The following is a 21,230-nucleotide window of genomic DNA, read 5'->3' on the forward strand; positions in this document are numbered from 1 at the left end:
AGGATAATTATTCTGTGTTCTTTGGCATAAGTGGCTTTTCTCAGTGAGTTTGAACCATGCGCAATGTTATTTCTAAGGACTGGGTTGCTTTGTTCAAAACGTTTTGGTTTCATTACCCTGTGAACTCACATCAGTTCATCCTTAGAGGCAAAATTGAAGCAGAATGCACACAAACATTCTCACATACACTTGCATATTTATTCACACTCTCTCTCACACATACATGCTCATTCTCAGAAACACTCACTCATTTCTTTCATTCATTCTCTAGGCTCTCACGCACATACACTCAATTCTCGTTTTACACACACACACACACACACACACACACACACACACACACACACTCATCTTAGTGACTGCCAAACACTTTGAGAAGTAACAAAAATCCCTCAGGACTCAAACAGTAGCAGCTTTTTTCTATGACATGGCAGCAATGCAAATATTATACCCTGCCCTAGAACATTAATACACCACCTACTGGGGTTAACAGAACAATTTGTACTCCTACAAAGCCCTACAAAACTACATGCCAGCAGAAATTCAGCACTTCAGTTATATACGCAGAACACAGACAGACCCTTACCCAATACAGAATAAAGGACAACAAATTAGAAACAAATCTGTGGACAAAAATAAAATGGAAAACCCAAGAAACCAGACTCTAACAGTGGAATACTGAAGAAAGAACAAAATACAAATATGTAATGCACATTCCCAAAGATAACACATGCCAATAACTAAAAACTTCAGGGACGACTCAGGCTTTTCTCCCATGTTCCCTCTCTCAGTTTTTTCCCAATTCCTTTTACAGGATCTCTTCTTTTTTTTTTCTCCACCTGGCTTCTTCCCTTCCTCCCTCCATCCACACCCACTCCCACACAAGCTCTCAAAGTCCACCTCCACACACACAGCCTCTCAGCCATCCACAGACTCTTACCCTTCCCCACACACAAAGGCAGTCACACATACACCCCCATTCAAAGGATCTCACCCAGCCACATACACACACAATTCTCACCCACACACCCCTATACACACACAGGTTCTTAACCCCCCACATACATACAGCCTCTCACATATACACACACACCCCCATAGCATCTCACCCACCCAGGTAGTCATCCACGCCCACACAGCCTGGCTCTCTCACACAAACAAGTAGTCACCCCCCACAGCTTGGCTCTCACACACAAAGGCAGTCATCCACACCCACACAGCCTGGCTCTCACTCACAAACAAGCAGTCACCCACACACAAAGGCAGTCACAACCCCCACCACCCAGGCACACACATACACACAGGGCCTGAGCCTCATCTTCGGCCACCAGCAGGATGAGATCCACTGGTAGTCTATGTGTCTTTCTACTCTCTCCCTCAGTGTGATGTGGTCTGCTGGTGTCCTCTGCATCTTCTCTCACTACCTCTCTTCTTCAGCCGCCTCTGCATAGGCTCCACGGAGGCCTGCCGTGTTCTGGGGTGGGCAGCAGCAAGAGTCGGATTTATACAAACATCATCTCCTGCTGACCCAGGGCTAATCTTATGGTAAGAGCTGCAAGACTGGCCCTGATGGCATCAGGAGATGACGCTTGAATAAATGTGACTCCTGCTGCCCGGGAGGGGATGTAGGATGCTATGATGCCGCAGATAGGATCTAGCAGGAGTTTTGTTTATCCCTGCCTGATTAGATCCCTGAGTGGGGAGGCTAAAAACTGTGCATGGCCACGTAGGCACATAGCTTAAGAGTGAACAGTGACCATGCAGTGCCTGAATTTGCATGCTCTGCTCATGAAACACAGACTCAAAATCACTGAGAACTACACAGTATGAGAAAAAATAGAAAAGGTATTCAAGAGGTGGCACTGGCAACATGCTTTTGAAGAAGGTGAGGGACATTGTTTAAAAATACCATCTTGGAAGCCCAGACCAGACATATTCCACACATTAGGAAAGGTGAAAGGAAGGCTAAACCGGCATAGTTAAAAGGTGAGGTGAGAGAGACTATATCTATAAGGACATCTTTCAAGAAATGGAAAAGGGATCCGAATGAAGAAGGGAGTGCTGGAATGGTCGCATGTGGGTCCTTGCCTATGGGATGACCTCCAGGGTTGATACCATGAGGCCGAGGACTTTAAGATGGTCTCATACCTTGGGGCGTGCATTGGTCATCAATCGTCATAATTGTTCCATCAGTTTCCTTCTCCTTGGGGAAGGGAGGAAGACTTGTTCTGTGTGGTGTCGAAACGGGCCCCCAGGTACTCTAGAGATTGAGAGGGCTGCAGACTGCTCTTGCCTGTGTTGACGACCCAACCGAGTTCCTGCAGTAGGCTCTTGATTCTGTTAGTCACCTGCTGGCTCTCTTCCGAAGACTTTTCCCTGATCAGCCAGTCATCCAGGTAAGGGTGTACCAAGATCCCTTCCTTCCTCAGTGTTGCCGCCACGACCATCATAATTTTGGAGAATGTTCTGGAGTCAGTTGCTAGGCTAAAAAGTAGCGCTCAGAACTGGTAATGTTGACCCAGTATCGCAAAGCGTAGAAAACGCTGGTGATCTTAATGGACTGGAATGTGAAGGTAGGCTTCGGAGAGGTCCACGGAGGTTAGAAACTCTCCTGGTTGTACTGCCATTATGACAGAACGAAGGGCCTCCATGCGGAAATGTAGTATCTGCAGAGGACGGTTGACATTCTTGAGATCCAAGATCGGTCGGAATAATCTTTCCTTCTTGGGAACGATAAAATAGATGGAATAGCGCCCCGTAATTTGTTGGGGCGTGGGAACCAGAGTTATTGCCTTCAGACTGAGTAGTCTTGTCAGGGTGGCTTCCACTGACAGTCTCTTGGTGTGGGAGTGGCAGGGTGACATCATAAATTTGTCTCGAGGGATGCTGCAAAACTCCAGAGTAGCCTTCTCGAATGATGATTACTACCCATTTGTCCGACGTGATCTCGACCCATCTTTGGTAGAAGAGGGCAAGTCGACCCCCTATGTCCTCTTCCTATGGATGGGTCGGCCCACTCTCATTGTAGAGCATGGCTGGAGCCTGCCCCTGGGACTGCTCCTCTCTTGGTCTGTCAGTTCCGAAAGGGCTGGGACCTTCCAGAGGGACGAGGTGCCTGGAACTGCAAGTTCCTGTAGGGTCTAAAGCATTGCAAGCCTCTGCCCTTGGTTCTTCTGGGTGAGGGATGCTGAGATCTTTTATTCCTATCTTCCGGTAGCCGAGGCACTGGGTATTTGCCCCATTTGCTGGCTAGCTTCTCCAATTCACTTCCGAACAAGAGAGATCCTTTAAAGGGCATTCTTGTGAGATTTACTTTAGATGTCGCATCAGCAGACCAATTCTGTAGCCATAGTTGTCTTCTGGCTGCCACTACCGAAGCTACGCCTCTGGCTGAGGTACGCACCAGGTCTGAGCTTGCATCCGTCAGGAAGGCTGCTGACGTATACCGGTGATCCATTGTCTCACCGGTATACGTTCCGGAGTTATTTGCCTCTCTCGAGAGGAGCAAGCAGGAACGTGCTATCAGTGCGCAGCAGAAAGCAATCTGCAGTGTCACTGCTGTTGCATCGAAGGCCTGCTTAAGGATAGATTCCAATTGTCTATCCTGAGTATCCTTCAATGCAGCTCCTCCCTCAATGGGAATCGTTGTTTGCTTTGAGACAGCACAGACCATGGCGTCCACTTTCAGAAAACACAGGCGTTCCTTGGTTGCTGGTTCTAGAGAGTATAGGTCTTCCAAAGTCCAACCCCCTTTGAAGCTGGCCTCCAGGGCATCCCACTCCAGATCAATAAGTTCCTGGATGGCTTCCATCATTGGGAAGTAGAATAAGGCTTTACAAAGGGACACCAGGATGGGGTCCCGCTTTGGTTCCATCATCGGGTCCGTGCCTGGAATACCCAGAGTCTTCAGAGTCTAGGAAACAAGGGCTGGTAATTCACCTTGTGGAAGAAGCAAAGCATGGTTCGGTATGGATCCAGGCCTGGAGGAATTTTTCCTTCTTCCAGGGAGTCGCCATCATCATCTGAGGTGTCTGGGTCCCTGTCAGGGAAATTCATGGTTAGGCGAGGCATCCGAGCAGGGCTGGGAGGATCTTGTGCTTCCGGCAGGGGCTGAGCCTGGGGCGCAGCCAGGGCTGATTACGCCTGAATGAAGGCTTGCAGCTCTTGGAAAAATTCTAACCAGGAGAAGGTCCATGGGTCCATGTTAATCCCAGGGGGAGTCGGCGTAGGAGCCCCTAAGGTGCCTTCTTGTGGAGAAGCCATCTCAGAGATGCATAGATCCAGGGAACTATCGTCTGTAGTAGTTCCGGACCCATCCCCAGACAGTGAGGGACCAGGCTTTGGTTCTCCCTGAGCTTCCTCACAATACTGGCACAGACAGGACTCCAGCTCAAGCTGCTCGGCTCTTATGTGGCAAGCTGTGCAAAGAGAGTGCGCACGGGGTGCACTCTGTTGTGAGTGCACAAGTTAGGAGCATGAGCTGCCCGGCCTGCCCTGCGTGTACTGTCAGTCCAGAAGGGAAAATGGCGCCGACACCCCCCCCGCCCTCTGCACGTAAGATGGCGCCTCCGAGGTTGTCCACATGGACCCCTGCACTGGATCGGGGCCTAGCCCAACCAGGGCTGCTCAACCCGATCGGTGCTCCCTTTTACCTTGCCGGGAAGGAGATCGAATCGGTACGGCAATCTGAGCCTTGGAGACCAGAGACCTGAATTTAAAGTTTTCTGCTTACCTGGTCTCGGCGCTTACCAATTGAGTGCCGGGACGGTCTCCAGCTGCCGGGGGGGAGAGGGCTTTACCTTCAACACCGCACTTGAGTTGTGCACCCGCTGCCTTTCAGCCACTCTGGGGGCTAAGTCCACGCCGGGAACCAGCCACCGGACCAAGGCACACCTCTGAGGGATTTTGGAAATCACCTCAAGAATTCTCAACTGGGAAAGGGAACCCTTAGGTTTCACCGCAGGAGAGCGGGGCTCAATCTTCTTTAAGGTAACATTTTCTTTTTCTTTCTTCTTTGTTGTATTTGTTAACACTATGCTAGTGTGTAGGATAGTGTCCGCATCTGCTAGGAGACGGAAAGATACTGAAGAGCTGAGGATACTGCAGGGGTATATCTAGAGTGACATCAGCTTTGAAATCTGACTCCATCTCCCATCTGCTAGCAAAAGAGCACATAACCCACTGGTCCTGAGTCCATCTGGCTACACGCTAGGAAATTGAAGACAACCTTGTGAGACTGGAAGACAGGGTATCCAAATGGCAGATGAAATTAATTCTTTATTATTAGGTACCCCATCAGCACACACCAAACCGCTACAAATGGTTCAAAATACTGCAGCCAGAATCCTAACTAATACAAAGAGAAGAGAGCACATTTCCCCAATCCTTAAAGAATTACACTGGCTGCCAATTCAATTCAGAATTCTTTATAAGTCAATCACCATAATCTACAAATCCATCCAACAAATCGCTCCTCTCAACCTACAAATCCCTTTCATAAAGCATACTTCCTCCAGACCCATAAGAGAGTACTACAAAGAGTCGCTGCAAGTACCGCCTTCCAAAACTTCCCTCCACATAACTTACAGAGATAGGGCTTTCTCCACAGCAGGACCCACGCTTTGGAACTCCATCCCAACGGAACTAAGACAGGAACCCTGCTTACTGACTTTCAGAAAAAGACTCAAAACATGGCTTTTCAAACAAGCCTTCCCAGACGCAGATTAAAAACTATTCTATCCGATATTCAACCTCCAATCAACATCTTTTATTATTATAACCATCCTGGTATCCTACCCCTAAGCATTATTATCATCCAGAATCTTCATTACTTATGATTTCGCCTTTATTGTTAAACTACATACTTGTACTGAACAATTCATTGTAAATCTCAAACATCCATTTTTGGAAATTCCTCCATTCTACAGGTTTATACACTTTGTTAAAGTTTCTATCTTGTCTTCTTCTTGCTCCTAGTTGTACGTCTCCTTGTTTATTGTAACTGCATCTATATTATTTATAGTTCATATTATTTCGTTCTCTGTTCCGGTTATCACCCATTGTTTATTGTAAACCGGCTTGATGTGATATTATCACGAATGCCGGTATAGAAAAAATTAAAATAAATAAATAAATAAATAATGTAGACAAGTGCAAAGTGATGCACATACAGGCCGATACAGTAAAGTGCGCTCCAGAAGAGCGCACATTTAGCCCGCGTTTGGCCGCACTATTTTTACCCCTTATATAGTAAGGGGTAATAGCGCGTCGAAAACGCTCTGCCAACCCCCCCTCCCCCCCCGAAACTAATAGGCATGTTAGTTATTCCCGCAGGATAATCAGGTCAATCCAGTAACGAGTGGTAGGAAGAGCTGCGTTAGTGCCCGGTGCGCACCCGCGGTTGCCGCACGCACAGTCCAACTCACCTACTGCTCGATCCTGTATGTAAATAGCTTGCAAATGCAAGCTGCGTCTAAGAAGCATCCGTGAAGCGTTAGGCCCGCGCAACCCATTTTACTGTATAGAGCGCTATACAGCGCCTATACAGTAACCTGGGTGTGCGGGCCTAATGCTTCACAGACACGCTGTTAGCTGTCATTTCAAATGTCATTTCAAATGATATTTGAAATGACAGGTACCAGGAAGTGGACGGTTCTCTGACGCTCGGGATTGCCAGTCCTCTCTCCTCTCCTCCCGAAGCAAGGCGCGAAAAGCAGCCTTGCTTCGGGAGGAGAGGAGAGAGGACTGGCAGTCCCGAGCGTAGGATTGCTCGTCCTCTCTCCCCTCTCTCTTGCAACTTTTTTTTTCACTTTTTCGATTTTTTTTCGCTTTTGTTGCTTCGGGAGGAGGGGAGAGGACTGGGGCTGCCCCGGAGACCAGCACCCATGGACACGGCCAGGGCAAGTGAGCGGGGGCTGAGGGAAAGTTTGCTGCCTACCCTTACCCCTGCCTCTAACGCAGGGGTAAGGGTAAGCGGTAAGTTAGCAGGTTAAACGCGCGGCAAAACGGCAGGGTAAAAAAGCGATAGTCGGGGCGCGGGTTACTGGATGCTAGGGAATAGCTAATTCGATCATTTACATGTAATATACATGCCGCGTGCGGAAGGGGTTACCCGGTGATTTAAGGACGCGGTAAGAGTATGTTAAAGGGGATTGGGGATCGCAGGAAGGGCTAACGCGGCCGGAAAGTGAGTAGAAAGCGGGTTAGGAGCGGGGTAAACGCGGCTGCACTTTACTGGATTGACCTGATAGAAAGTAAAATGTGCAGCCAAGCCGCACATTTTACTTTCAGAAATTAACACCTGCCAAAGGCTGGCGTTAATTTCAGCCGGCACTGGGAAACTATATAAAAAAGCAGAAAAACCTGCTTTAGTGTACACTCTCCGACTTAATATCATAGCGATATTAAGTCGGAGGCCCCAAAATTTAAAAAAAATAAAAAATTTTAAAAAAAATTTTTAATCTGTCCATGGCCCATGGGTTGGAAGACGGATGCTCAATTTAGCCAGCGTCCGTTTTCAGAACCTGTGGCTGTCAGCGGGTTCAAGAACAGACGCCGGTAAAATTGAACGTTGGCTGTCAAACCCACTGACAGCCGCCGCTTCTGTCAAAAAGGAGGCAGTAGGGTCGCGCTAGTATCCCTAGCGCCTCCTTTTACCGCAGGCCCTAATTTACATACCTGGGCTTTCTGAATCGTGCGCGCATCGGGAGAGCTGGCGCTCGCTGGCTCTCCAATGCGTTTTTCTGTATCTGCCTGAAAGAGAAGTAACATTTGCTGTAGTTACACGATGGTAGGCTCCATATTAGGAGTTACAACCCAAGGAAAGGATCTGGGCATCATTGTGGACAACATTTTGATATCCTCGGCTCAGTGTGCGGCAGCAGTCAAAAAAAGAAATTATTAGGAAAGGAATGGAGAATAAAACGTAGAATGTCATAATACATCCATATAATTCCATGGTGAGACCACACCTATAGTACTATGTGCATTTCTGGTCCCCTCATCTCAAAAAAAAGATATAGCAAAACTGGAAAAGGAGGCAACTAAAGTGTTGGAGTAGAGGGGCCGTATCGCAGGTACTGGAGTGGACCAGGCAGCCATATCCTGGAGGTACTCAGCCATGGTACTCAGCTAGCACTGCTGCTGAAGTTGGTGCACTAGTCTGGCGATAAAGGAGGCCTGAGGCAAGTCCACCGAGCTCATGGCCTCAGCAAACTGTGATAGGTGGCATGGGTGTGAGCCCTTGTTGCTGTGGTGTAAGTGAATCTACGAGGTCTACACCGGCAACTGGCAAATGCACCCTGAAGTGGGACAAGCTGGAGTTTCAACTATAGCAGCCGCCTCCCCCACAGGTTGAGCCCTCAGTCAGATCCCTAAGGAAGTAGGATAAACAAGAGAACAAGGTAACGCTGGGATCAAGGAAGCAAGCAGTCGAAGGCAGGCCAAGGTCAAGACAGGCTGCAGACAGACATGGTCAGGTCCAAGCAAGATGTCAAGATCTGGAGATCAGGCCAAGGGTGGATGGAAACACACAGGCAATAGATGAGACAAATAGGACAAGGAAGGCTGGAACCAGGAACACAGACAGGAATCAGGAACCAAGCCACAGAGCAACACGCACTGCTGATGCAGGAGACCAGTTACAGAGGCAAAGTAATGTTGCTAGGCCCTTTCTTAAATAGGCCTCACATCATCTGAGGGCGCCGCTCAGCATTTCCCACCCCAAGGCCTATATAAGAACATGCCATTTATTTATTTATTTATAACTTTTATATACCGGAGTTCAACTAACAAAGTTAATTATCACTTCGGTTTACATTACAACCAGCAAAAATAACAGAGACAATGTCTTGTTTTACAATAAACAGGGTAGAAGTAACCTGGATAATTCAGTGAACAGGGTTGAAATAATCTGGAAAAAAAACATATTCTGTATAGTATAATAAGGGAGGAGCAAATGTTGAGAATCGGGTCTGTATAACTAGTGCGGGACAACAGGGAAGAAAAATAGGGGAGGACTATGAAGGCCTAAAGTTGGATAGTGTCCTTAAGATGCGGATAAAACCTAGGCTGAAGTGAGTGGTTATGGGAAGGCTTGTTCAAACAACAAAGTCTTCAGTTTCTTCTTAAAGGAGATTGGACATTGTTCCAGCCTCAGAACAGGAGGGAGCAGGTTCCATTGCTTGGGGCCCGAGGCGGATATAGCTCTCTTACTGAAGGAGGTCTTGATGGTGGGTGTTTTAAGAGTTCCTCTCTGGGCAAGTCTGATTGGATGGACCGAGGTGTGGCGTTGCAAAGGTATTGTAAGATCTAGAGGAGTGATGTTGTGTATGGTTTTGTGGGTGACTGTTAGCAGTTTGTGAAGGATTCTAAACTTTATTGGTAACCAATGTAGGTTCTTTAAAATTGGAGTTATATGGTCCGTCTTTTTGGATTTTGTAAGGATCCTGGCAGTAGCGTTTTGTAGAAGCTGGAGAGGCCTGAGTGAGACATCAGGCAGGCCGTGAAGAAGTGAATTACAATAGTCAATTTTGGAAAATATTATGGCTTGTAAAACTGACCTAAAATCGTAGAAATGGAGAAGGGGTCTTAGGCGTTTCAGAACTTGTAGTTTGAAATAACACTCCTTTACTGTATACTGGGTCAGACCAAGGGTCCATCAAGCCCAGCATCCTGTTTCCAACAGTGGCCAATCCAGGCCATAAGAACCTGGCAAGTACCCAAAAACTAAGTCTATTCCATGTAACTATTGCTAATGGCAGTGGCTATTCTCTAAGTGAACTTAATAGCAGGTAATGGACTTCTCCTCCAAGAACTTATCCAATCCTTTTTTAAACACAGCTATACTAACTGCATGAACCACATTCTCTGGCAACAAATTCCAGAGTTTAATTGTGCGTTGAGTAAAAAAGAACTTTCTCCGATTAGTTTTAAATGTGCCCCATGCTAACTTCATGGAGTGCCCCCTAGTCTTTCTACTATCCGAAAGAGTAAATAACCGATTCACATCTACCCGTTCTAGACCTCTCATGATTTTAAACACCTCTATCATATCCCCCCTCAGTCGTCTCTTCTCCAAGCTGAAAAGTCCTAACCTCTTTAGTCTTTCCTCATAGGGGAGTTGTTCCATTCCCCTTATCATTTTGGTAGCCCTTCTCTGTACCTTCTCCATTGCAATTATATCTTTTTTGAGATGCGGCGACCAGAATTGTACACAGTATTCAAGGTGCGGTCTCACCATGGAGCGATACAGAGGCATTATGACATTTTCCGTTTTATTCACCATTCCCTTTCTAATAATTCCCAACATTCTGTTTGCTTTTTTGACTGCCGCAGCACACTGAGCCGACTATTTCAATGTGTTATCCACTATGACACCTAGATCTCTTTCTTGGGTTGTAGCACCTAATATGGAACCCAACATTGTGTAATTATAGCATGGGTTATTTTTCCCTATATGCATCACCTTGCACTTATCCACATTAAATTTCATCTGCCATTTGGATGCCCAATTTTCCAGTCTCACAAGGTCTTCCTGCAATTTATCACAATCTGCTTGTGATTTAACTACTCTGAACAATTTTGTGTCATCTGCAAATTTGATTATCTCACTCGTCATATTTCTTTCCAGATCATTTATAAATATATTGAACAGTAAGGGTCCCAATACAGATCCCTGAGGCACTCCACTGTCCACTCCCTTCCACTGAGAAAATTGCCCATTTAATCCTACACTCTGTTTCCTGTCTTTTAGCCAGTTTGTAATCCATGAAAGGACATCGCCACCTATCCCATGACTTTTTACTTTTCCTAGAAGCCTCTCATGAGGAACTTTGTCAAACGCCTTCTGAAAATCCAAGTATACTACATCTACCGGTTCACCTTTATCCACATGTTTATTAACTCCTTCAAAAAAGTGAAGCAGATTTGTGAGGCAAGACTTGCCCTGGGTAAATCCATGCTGACTTTGTTCCATTAAACCATGTCTTTCTATATGTTCTGTGATTTTGATGTTTAGAATACTTTCCACTATTTTTCCTGGCACTGAAGTCAGGCTAACCGGTCTGTAGTTTCCCGGATCACCCCTGGAGCCCTTTTTAAATATTGGGGTTACATTTGCTATCCTCCAGTCTTCAGGTACAATGGATGATTTTAATGATAAGTTACAAATTTTTACTAGCTTTCCAAGTCCACCTGGTTAATAACTGTTTATGGACTTTTCCTGCAGGAACTTCTCCAATCCTCTTTGAACCCCGCTATGTTACTTACCTTGACCCCGTCCCCTGGCAACAGATTCCATAGCTTGATTGTGTGCCGAGTGAAAAAGTGTTTTTAATCTGCTGGCTGATAGTTTCATGGAGCGTCCCCTAGTCCTAGTATTGTCTGAAAGGATAAATAACCTTCCCTATTTACCCATTCCACCCCCTCATGATTTTATAAATTACAATCATATCGCCTCTCAGTTGTCTCGTTTCTAAACTAAAGATACTCCTGGGGAATTCTGTGCACAAAAACTTAAAATTCTGCAAAATTCTACATACTTTATATTGGTCAAAATAACAATATACATGATAGTTTAAGTAATTACATTTTAAATTAATACAGAAAACATTTATTACTTAAAGATGCAGAATTTTAAAAATTTTGAGCAGGATTTCCCTAGAAATTCACTGTAAGAGTGTCCCTTCCATTTTCTCTCCCTACTTCCCTGGTCACTTTGCCCTCTCAGGCCCCAACTCCTCCACCTGCCAATAATCTCTCCCCTCCACTTCTAGGCTCAAACCTTTCACTCTATCTCCACTCCCAGAGTTTGACCCTACTCTCACAATACTGTCCCTCACACAGGCTCCCTCTATCCCTCTCTCACACGCACACATGCTCCCTGTCTCTAGTGCACATTTACACCCCCTCTTACAGGCTCCCACACTCTCTTGCACCCACACATCCCTCATACAGGGTTCCCCTCTCTCTCGCACACACATCCCTCACACACATACACAATTCCCTTCACACAGGCTCGCTTGCTCTTTCATAAACTAGCACACCCTTACATACACACAAACCCTTTTTCATTTACACCAGCTCCCAATCTCTCATATACAAAAACACACTACATCACAATCTCCTCACATAGGCTCCCCTCTTTCTGGCACCCATTCTTAAGCACCCCCCATGCCCTCTCTCACTCTCCCCAGGGCCTTCATTTTCGCTGTGAGCAGGATGCGCTCCACTCACGACACACCGAGGCCTTCATGTTCGCTGCGCGACTCAGACATACTCTGCTCGCGGCAGCCGGGGCCCTTCATCTTCGCCATGAGCGGGACAGGCTCCGCTCGTGGCATGTCAGGCAATTCTGTTTGGGGGGAGGGGGGAGATTTGGTGCAAATTCTGTGCTCCGCAGTAGCATAGAATTCCCCCAGGACTATAAAGAGCTCTAATCTGTTTAGCCTTTTCCCCATAAGCGAGCTTTTCCATTCCCTTTATTATTTTTGTCTCCCTTCTCTCTACCTTTTCTATGTTGCATTTAAACCACTCCAGGTCCTGAGGGGTGGGACCTTACAGCAGGCTCGACTTGAACCAGTTTGTGGCTCTATACATAATGCTCTGGTTCAAGACCAGAGAGAACACCTTTCTTCTTGAGACTAATTTAAAATTACTTAGGGGAGAAAATGGTTTTGGATGGAGCTTCAGTAGCAAGTCTGTCTGTCTGTTGCTGTTAGTGCTCACTAGTACCCTTCCTCTTGACATCTTTTATCTACTTTGCCAAAGTGAAAGGGTAAATTTAAAACTTTTACTTCTAAGAATGTTTCTGTTAAATCGAAGGACAGTTCTGTAGGTGACCTTTTTTCTGTGCTGAAATCCTCAGCTGCTGTGACAAAGTACCGCCCGAGCCGATAAAAAAAAACCCCACACCGACCCTTTAAAACTAATCCCTCAGCTTCCCCCACCCTCCTGACCCCCCTAAGACCTGCCAAATTAATTAAATACAACCCTCACCCTCCTGACCCCTCCACAAGATCTGCCAAATTAGTTTTCTACAACCCCCCACCCTCCTGACCCCTCCAAGACCTGCCAAAAGTCCCTGGTAGTCCAGCGGGGGTCCGGGAGCGATCTCCTGGACTTGGGCCGTCGGCTGCCAACAATCAAAATGGCGCCGACGGCCCTTTGCCCTTTCTATGTCACAGGGGCTACCGCTGCCATTGGTCGACCCCAGTGACATAGTAAGGGCAAAGGGCCGTCGGCGCCATTTTGATTGTTGGCAGCCGACGGCCCAAGTCCAGGAGATCGCTCCCGGACCCCCGCTGGACCACCAGGGACTTTTGGCAGGTCTTGGGGGGGTCAGGAGGGTGGGGGGGTTGCAGTAAATTAATTTGGCAGGTCTGGGGGGGGTCAGGAGGGTGGGGGGTTTTGTTAGATTTTTATTTTTTTTATATTCGCTCCATAAGACGCAGACATTTTCCCCCCCACTTTTGGGGGAAAAAGTGCGTCTTATGGAGCGAAAAATACGGTAATTATTCGCCCTTTAAGACGACCCCCGACTTTTGAGAAGATTTTCAGGGGTTAAAAACTCGTCTTATACGCCGGAAAATACGGTAATTGCAATCTAATGACTTCACTTCTGACACTTGGAGCAACGCATTTAGACAGCGTGGATGTCAAACAGAGGTGTGGGATCTTGGAGGAGACCCATGCGTTCTTGCTTGATGTGTTTTAATGCAATTCTGTCTATATCCAGAATTAGTCTTCATTTATGCTGTTATGCTATTACTGGATAGAATCTACCATGCAGAGAGGAAATGACGTCAGGCTAGGAATGGCGGCTTAAACTGAGCTCTCCGAGCCAGACTTGAATATATCCTCCCGAATCGCAAGCTTCTGGGCAGCACGGCAGGTAAAAACTTATCGGCAGCTAGCAGAAACCACCATGATGTCACTCCAAAAGAAAGTGCCCGATTTGAAGCACTTCTCCTTTGAGCACGCTGCGCTGATCAACCCCAGCAGCCCCGAGGACAGCCCTTTACCAGAAAATGGCGCCAGCACAGCAGGTACTACAGCGGGGGAGGAGGGGGGAGCCGGCAGATTTTTACAGCCAGAGCAACCTCCATCCTGGGAAGACTTTAAACATTGGTTTGGCGAATTAAGAGCCGACATGGGGCAGCTGAAGAACTGCACACTATAGTGACTGAATTAAGAAATGATTGTGCAGAGCTGGGATAATGCTTAGAAGCAGTGGAGCAGAAACAGGAAGAGCAAGATAATGCAGGCCCTGCAGGACCTACTTGAAGAAATTGGAAAATTGAGAGACTGGGTGGAAGATTTAGAGAATTGTTCCAGGAGAAGCAACCTCAGATTTAGAGAAATTCCTGAAGAACCAGTTTATCTGGACTGCCAAAAAGTGATCATGGATATATGCAATTCTATATTAAATCCTATGGAGAGTGAGGCTGAGCTTGTGAATATTAAACTGGCTCGTGCACACAGAGAGTTGGCTAAGGCCCAGAATAACCTCCCACGTGATACTGTAGTCTGCTTCCACTAATTTGCGATGAATGAACGACTGATGATGAAAGTAAGGCAAATGAAAAATCTTCAATGGCATGGTCATAAAATAGGTCTTTCAAGATCTCTCCCCTTTGACAAAGAAAAGGAGAGATTTCAAAGAAGTAGTTCAAGTTCTCTGTGCGGGTGGTCATTGTTATAAGTGGTTATTCCCATTTGGACTGCAATTCACTATAAATGAGAATGTCATCGAGAGTTCGATCAGTGGACGAAGGCCAACAGATTCTGCAAGCAGCAGGGCTACCAACCGGCATGGCTACCAGATCATGATATGCAGCGGTAACACCAGGGAAAGATGCAGCCACATGATGGCAGGGAGTGCGGAATGGAGGGAAAAGGCTGCTGCGCCACTCTGGAGGTTCCATCCCACTGCGAGACCCTGCCACTTAGCATCTCTTTGAGGGATTTACTTCTACTTTGCACAAAGGAATCGAGAGTCACTATGTGGTCTCTATGTTTTCCTAAAGATCACACTATAGACTCAGAATTTTTCATCAGGGAATGTCCTGTGTATGAGCAGAGTGCTTAATAGCATTTCTATTTTTACAGTTATTTTTTATTTCGGGAGGTTGTTTAAAAGTTTCAATCTGTTACAGGGCCAGGGTGGTTGATGTGCCGCCAGGAAATTGTGTGGTGCCATTCCTCGTGTGGGGAGGCGATACAGTTATGTGAAGGGAGGGTTGGGAGGCAGAGGGAGGATGGAGGGGTATACAGGAGTAGGAATCTGGAAATTGACAAGGAGTTTTTTTAATCCTGAATGTTTTGAACAAGGTGGTATTATGGCAATCAAGACAGGTTTTGTGAGCAAATCTGCCAATACTTAGGGGTACCTTATACAACCATTGTAGGGGGTTTTATAAAGCAGAAGGAAATTGGTGGTTAATGTCAATATGGGGGTCTTAAAATTTCTCTCTTGGAATGTGAAAGGTCTTAATACCTATGTGAAACGAAAAAAAAATATTCTTAGACGTATGTGCATGAAAGCGGATATTCTGCTATGTCAAGAACCCCATTTACACAAGAGATATGAGCGCTTAATGATCTCCAATTATTTCCCTCAGCTAATGTCACTTCTAAGTACAGCGGGGTATGCATTTTAATCTCCCAAAATGTGGTAATAGATGTAACATCAGTATTGAAAGATGTTGAAGGTAGATACTTAATTATAAAATTCAAACTAGGAACAGACATCCCTGGCCTACATTAGGACCTATTATGGTCCTAATGTAGGCCAGGGGAGATTCCTGGAAATTTTCTCAAAGGTACTGGGTCATATTGTTATAGGAGGTGATTTCAATATTACTCTATTTCCATTTCTAGATAATTGTGGGGGTTCGGGAGGTGCATCTAAATCAGAAAGGGGCCTAAAAGCATTGATGGCAGAATGGGAGCTAATAGATGTCTGGAGACTATTTCACTCCTCCGAATGAAATTACAACTTTTTCTCCAAAACACACAAAGTCTACTCTAGGAAAGATTTTTTTTTTTTAGTTGATAAAGCATTGGTCAACAAGGTGGGTGACTCTGGGATTTATTCCATCACGTGATCGGACCATGCGGCGGTCTGGATTTCGCTGACGGGATTGGGAGGAAACCAGGGAAAGGGAGTATGGAGATTAAATGAAAGCTTATTGGAAGATACTGAATTTTGTACGCAACTAAGTAAAGAAATGGGGGAATATTTGGTCGATAATGATAATGGGGAGGTATCGGCAGGCAGCGTATGGGAGTGTTTTAAAGTAGTAGCCAGGGGTAAGCTTATAGCCAGGGCATCCTATTTAAAGAAAACAAAAGCGCTTGCTACTATTGGAGAGGTTAGCTAAACTGGAAATCAAACATAAAAGGTAAGTTGATGAGAATTTGGGGGGGCAATTGGAAATCTTGAGAGCAGAACTGAAATCCTTAGACATGGCAGATATAGCACATCAGTTGGACAGAGTCAAACAGGAAACCTTTGAAGGAGGAAACAAAGCTAGTAAATTACTAGCCAGGAAATTAAAGGCAAAAATATTTCAGAACCAAATTCTTAAAATTAAAGGTAGAGATGAAGAAATGTTATCAGACAGTGAGGCTATTCGATCTAGATTCTCTCAATTTTACAAGGAACTGTATGCCAACAGGGCAGATATCCAAAAACAGGCCATTCTAGACTATCTTAACATCCCCTTGCCATCTCTAGACAACAACCAAAGGGACAAATTAAGCAAAGAAATTTCAGACTTTGAGGTGACCCAAGCCATTAAAGAATTGAAATATAGGAAGGCACAGGGGCTAGACGGCTTCTCGGCAGGCTTTTATAAACAACTTAGGGAAGAGATTGTTAGGCCTCTGACATCAGCCTTTAACTGCCTGCTCTCTTCAAACCAAATAGCCAATGAGACAAATACGGCAGGTATTACGGTTCTCCCCAAGGCAGGTAGAGACGTCACCTTGTGTGGTTCCTACAGACCAATCTCCTTAATAAACATAGATCTAAACATTTTGGCAAAAATTCTAGCTAATAGAGATTAAGGGGAGTAGTTGATATAGTAATACACCCAGATCAGGCTGGGTTTACGCCAGGAAAGTTAGCTGCAGACAACGTTCGCAGAGTTTTCGATTTGATCTGGAAAGCCTAGAACACTCAGGTTCCAATGGCCCTACTTACAATTGACTCCAAAAAGACATTTGATATGGTCCATTGGGAATACCTATTCATCCTACTAGAGAAAATGGGAATGGGGGGAATTTTTCTACCTGGTTAAAGCAAACTATATAGCAATCCGAGAGCTTGCATAAAAGTAAATGGGGGATTTTCTGAAGTATTTCCAATAGGCCGCAGCACCCATCAGGGTTGTCTCTTATAACCACTGTTTTTTGCATTACATCTAGAACCACTGGCGATTAAGATTAGAGCAAACTCAGGAAATCAAGGGCTTACAATAGACGATCAGGAGTATAAATTATCCATGTTTGCAGACGATAGATTATTTATGGTTACTTATCCCGAGAGGTTTCTCCCAATCTTGATGCAGGAAATCACTGGCTGTAGTAAGGTCTCAGGATACCAGTTAAATTGTTCAAAACCAGAATTCCTGAATGTATCCATGACCAAGGAGGCAATCTTAGAAATAAAGAGAAATTTCCCTTTCAAAATCCAGAAAACAGAGGTAAAATATTTGGGAATCAAAATATGTGCAAATCTAGATAAGCTCTATGATTTAAATTATTCAGGGCTTTGTGATAAAATATCGGACGACTTAAATAAATGGGAGAGATTGGAGCTGCCATGGCTTGGTAGAATAGCAGCTATAAAAATGAATGCACTCCCCCTAAGTTAACCTCCCTCTTTCAAGTCCTTGCCAGTTGAGATATCAGATGCCCAGATCTCCCTCTGGCAACACAAATTCTTACATTTTTATATGGAAAAAACACCAGCCGATAATGGGCCGTTGTATGCTATATTTACCCAGAGATTTTGGGGGGGGGGGGGGGGGGGGGTGTAGGAGTCCCATGTTTAGCTTGGTATTATGCTGCAGAGCAGTTAAAATGTATTCTTGATTGGCATAATAGAAGCGAAGGAAAACAGTGGGTTGGCCTGGAGACAGCTTTATTAAACAAATGTCACCCAGATACTCTGGTATGGCTTCCTAGTAAGGCCCGGGTCATTCAAACGCCAATCCCCCCCAGTAGCTCTAACTTTAAAAGTCTGGGACAAGTGGAAAACAGAGCTTGTAGGAAGTAAATCCTACTTTTATAGATCCCCTATATTCATGAATGGCAAATTTCTTCCTAGCTGCTCTCAGAAAGCGGCTAAAAACTGGGAGAAAAAGGACTGTAGCAGACTAGAACATCTATGGACCTGGACTAAGATATCAAGTTTCCAACAACTTCAAGATTCATTCCAGCTAGATAAGGCTGATTATTGCCTGTATGTACAACTGGTACACTTTATGTCCCAGACGAAGGTGAAGGAGGGGTTGCAGAAGGGAAGATCTCTGTTTGAGGGGATATGTGCCACACCCCACCCCCTGAAGAAGGGTATATTCAGAATTTATCGTATGCTAAACAAAGATCTAAATCCCCCTCCTCCTCATATACATAGCTGGGAGAAAGATCTGGGCCAAACACTAGAGGATAAACAATGAGACTTATGTTTTAGTCCATTAAAAAATGCTCAATATCCACCACCATTGTGGAAAACGGGTACAAATTACTCTACCATAGGTATCTTACCCCAGCTCGACTACACAAGCTATATCCCAATCTAAGTGAGAAGTGTTGGAGAAGCTGTGGGAATGTAGGCAACGTTTTGCATATCTGGTGGAGGGCCCAGTCATTGCAGCATTCTGGGACACCACAAAGGAGACCATATATGAGATGGTGGGGGTCAGCGTCCCCAAAGACCCAAGGTTCTTTTTGCTAAGCATACCAGTAGAGGAATACACAGCAGAGGTACATTTCGCTACAAATAATTCTAGCAGCTCGGGGGGGGGGGGGGAGGTAGCATGGTATTGTAAAAATCCAGTGGCTCCCCCTATACGTCTGAGGTTAGCTCGCATTCATCAATTGAATAAACACCGCTGTCAAGCTCAAACAATTACACAAATTTGAGAAACAATGGCAACCATATATCAATTGGCAGCAGAAAAATATCATTGGTTCTTGATCTCTAGGGTGGTAGAAGTGTTTAGAACATTTTCAGAGTCAAATCCTAGCTGTGGAGGGGTGGGGGGGGGAAGGATGGGGAAGAAATATTACTAAAATAATGTCTGACACAAAAATAAGATGGAGGAGAATGTTCTATTGCTTACTGAACCATTTGTTAGTTTACTGAAGTTGTTTCTAGATATGTTATTGTACACATTGTATTTGTTTTGTTCTCATTTGAAGATATTTCACAGAATTTGTCGAATAAACAACAAATTATAAAAAAAAAAAAAAAGAATCTACCATGCAAAGACCTGGACTGATTATCTGGACTAGAAGTAAACCTTACCTCCCATTTGTGATGTACCTTTTAAGTTTTGCCTGCAGTGCATACATCAGGAACTCTTATGTTGCTTAACTGTAACAGGAGTTCTCCAAGGACAGCAGGATGCCAGTCCTCACGCATGGGTGACATCATCGGATGGAGCCCGGCCTGGAACTTTGACCTCAAAAGAATTTAGAGCTTTCAAACATGCTCTACTGAGCATGTGCAGCTCTAGTTATCACCCTGCCTCCTAGGCAGTCCCCCTCAGTCCATGAAACAGCTAATATATGGAGAATCCAGACTCCAGGGGAGGCAGGTGGGTTTCCTGTGGATTGGCATCCTGCTGTCCTAGGAGAACACCTGTTACAGGTAAGCAACTCTGCTTTCTCCGAGGACAAGCAGGGTGGAAGTCCTCACACATGGATGAATCCCTAGCAACAGGACAAAGAAGGAAACCTAACAGTGCTGACAGCACCACCTTTCTCTCATTTGCCTGTGCGGCAGCCAACCCAAAATAGGGTCTAGGTGGGAAAAGTGTTGGGTTCTACAAAAGAAAACCAGACAAACATAAAACCTGCAAAGTCCAGCAAGAAGCATACTATGCCTCATGGAAATATTACAGTCAAGGTTTCAGATCAGCGAACCCTGATGAGCAAAGTAGGTCTAAATCCTCCTGTATGCAGGAAAAAACCTAGAAAATTAACCAAGAAAAGTATTCTTGGACAAAGACCGCACAGTTTCCTTAGATGTCAGAAGATCACCAAAAAATCCAACTGGGGCCAGAGAGCCCTTCAGAAAGAACAGATGCTAGTGGCCCAGGGCTGCAGGGCTAAGAAAAAGTTGCTAGGCTGTATTTATTAACCCCAACCAAACAACTCGCTGTTGATTCCAGTAGAGTTACACCCCCCGCCCCCACCAGGCAGACCTCTCAGCATGACAGAACAGCCAAAACGGAGACCGAACCTCCCAGGAAAGAAATCCAGAACTCTCCACCAGGGATTCCGAAAGTGCAAGCCAATGAAGAAACAGGACTTCTTTACCAACCTGGCAACCTGAAGGGTACCAGGGCAGGGTCAGTCTGACCTTGGAATAGACTACCCAATAACCTGGTCTAGGTCATGACTACTTGTACTTTTCCGAAGGAATTATGTGGTCTAGTAAGTGGAACAGTTGCATGAACCAGGTTCTCCCTGCCCGCAGACAGGGTTACCCCTAAAAGGGGGGGGAAGTATAGCTCAAAAGCCACCACAACAAAAGTGTAGCACCTCTTTTGCAGGGTCCTTCATCCCTTAATTCATACTGCCATAGATATAGCGAGAGGTTAAAAGGCATAGCTGCCAACTGGGATGCAAACTGACCAGAACCCTCTTCACCGAGGTATGGTCCCACATGCAAGAATGACTGGAAAGAGCAGTCATCCGCAAGAACCACACATGCTCAGCAGATTTCAGAAGGGTGATTCCCACACAGGAGAAAACACTAATCTTTGCCAGGGAGCTGTCCAGAAGGGGAGACCGAATCCAGAATAACTCCCTTGCAAAATACACCTGCTGCACCTTAGGATGAACTAGGAAAGAAAAGCAATGCCAGACTTGCTCTCGAATCCCGCGGGGAACAGAGAGCAACTACCAGTCACAGGTAATGAAAACCCTTTTTTGGGAAATGGAAAATAAGGACTACCCCTTGTAGGGCGGACAACCTGGTATCCAAGCAGGAA

The 21,230-nt window shown here is 45.5% G+C and overlaps 1 protein-coding gene across 3 annotated transcripts in view; it reads right to left on the minus strand.

Moving 5' to 3' along the window:
- YLPM1 (YLP motif containing 1) overlaps positions 1-21,230 on the minus strand; it is a 443,744-nt gene that overhangs the window by 405,127 nt on the left and 17,387 nt on the right. The gene's annotated exons all lie outside the window — the stretch shown is intronic.

Source organism: Rhinatrema bivittatum, chromosome 4 (assembly GCF_901001135.1).
Source record: "Rhinatrema bivittatum chromosome 4, aRhiBiv1.1, whole genome shotgun sequence".
In the NCBI taxonomy this organism is placed as follows: domain Eukaryota; kingdom Metazoa; phylum Chordata; class Amphibia; order Gymnophiona; family Rhinatrematidae; genus Rhinatrema; species Rhinatrema bivittatum.